This window comes from Pristiophorus japonicus, chromosome 7 (genome assembly GCF_044704955.1).
Source record: "Pristiophorus japonicus isolate sPriJap1 chromosome 7, sPriJap1.hap1, whole genome shotgun sequence".
Classification (NCBI taxonomy): Eukaryota; Metazoa; Chordata; class Chondrichthyes; family Pristiophoridae; genus Pristiophorus; species Pristiophorus japonicus.
The window spans coordinates 233330515-233332393 of record NC_091983.1 but is presented as its reverse complement, the minus strand read 5'-3'; the positions used below and the strand labels follow the sequence as shown (position 1 = coordinate 233332393).

At 48.2% G+C, this 1879-nt stretch overlaps 1 pseudogene; it reads left to right on the top strand.

The window, feature by feature from the left end:
- Positions 1–742: 742 nt before the first annotated feature.
- On the top strand, positions 743–980 carry LOC139267583 (U2 spliceosomal RNA; annotated as a pseudogene).
- The last annotated feature ends 899 nt before the right edge of the window (positions 981–1879 follow it).

The window sequence follows — 1879 nt, the reverse complement described above, 5'->3', positions numbered from 1 at the left end:
CTCAGACAGGTAAAACGGCCAACCGATGCAGTGACCCAGTGGTGGTGTAACAGGGGCACCCACCCTGGTGACCAGGTGGAATATGGGAACAGCTCCTTACTGGTCTATGAGGAGTGTAACAGCCTGGTGTGGCTGAAGAACTTGGTCCGTCAATGTCTTTCTGAATACTGGTCCCTCATTGGTGGGCCCAGAATTAAATGATTTCCTCGTTGGGGCCCAAAAAAGCACCTAACCAGCTTAATGCAGCGTATGTAAATACAGCTCTCTGGCGGGATATCCAGGCTGCCTGGGGAAACCCCCAGATTCAGCACAAACTAATGTCAGGATGTGGCCTGGCGGGGGGAGACTTGGTGATCCTGAGCAGCCATGCAGCCGAACCTGTTGGGGACACGGACATTCCGGGGCCAGTGGCTGCTGCAGCTTATTCTGGATCATCTGCAGCTTGCCTGTGTAAAGGTTTGGGAGCGCAAACAAAGGTACAACACGATCAGGCACCTACTGAAACTACAGAGGATCGTCATGGTAACTGCCGATATACCATCTCTACCTGTGTTATTGCTTTAGATCACCTTAATTAGGTGCTGCTGTGGGGAGGAGTAAGAAAGATACAAGTGGTCTTCTACCTCTGCCCTACCAGTGACATCTTCACCCACTTGTCATTCCCCGAACAAGGGCCATAACCAATTCCTACCCTGGAATTAGCTGCTCTTCTGTTCCTCCCACTTGCTTCTGCCACATCCAGTTTGCTTCTCGGCCTTTTGGCTAAGATCATGCGTAACTGACCTGACAGGGGAGTAACCATGACCCCAAAGTGGTTCTCCCTGGATCAGGAAGGTGGTTCTCCTATGCTTTTTGGAAATAGGAGGTGGGTGGGGTGGCTTGACCCATCCACCTCCACGGAGGTGTGTGGGGGGCCTGACCCATCCACCTCCATGGCACGAACCTGGTATTGCAGTACTTCCAGGAACGGTGCAGTGGCTCTAGGCCTTTTGGCTAAGAGCATTGGCGCAGAGTGATCCTTGATGTGTGCAAGGTGACCTCTGGTGTTTGTGATTTGACAAAGAATTGGAAAGATTGGCTACGAATTTAAAAAAAAAATCCAGTTCAGGAATGAGGACTCTTCTCTTTGAGTGCAGGCTGCCTTTAAATGAGCTTACTCTCTGCCTTCTTCCCTCTCTCCAGCAAGTTGTTTGACAGAGCTCTCCCACTGCGCTGCACTTTCCACTTAGTCTGGCAATTTTCTCCCTTTCAGTTATTTAACCAATACTTTTTGAAAGTTACAATTGAATCTGCTTCCACCATCATTGCTGTGCATTCCAGATCATAAAAACTCGCTGCATAAAAAACATTTTCATCTCACCTCTGACTCTTTTGCCAATTTCCTTAAGTTTGTGTCCTTTGGTTCTCGACACTTCTACAAGTGGAAACAATTGCTCCTTAGTTTCTTTATCAAAACCCTTCACGATTTTGAACCTCTCTATTTAACCTCCGTAAATCTGAGTTTGTTTTGGTGCAAGTGTTTCCGGTAAATGAGAACATTTGAAAGTTTGACCCGAAACACCCTGCTCCCCTCTTTGGCCACAATAGTATCGGGAAGCCACTTGGGACCTTGTCCATAATTCAATACAAATACAGGATCATTGATTTCAATCTCGCGTGACACATTTGTGCTATCATGTTATTGACTTTGTTGAAGCCGTCTGCTCTCTACCTGTTCATGTAGATCGGGGTGAACTAACGAGAGCCTTGCCTTAACTGCTCTTTTCATGAGCAGTTCAGCAGATGGGATTCCAGTGAGCGAGTGGGGTCTCGTGCGGTAGCTAAGCAGGACTCTGGTCAGGCGAGTCTGCAGTGAGCCTTCTGTTACCCTCTTCAAGCC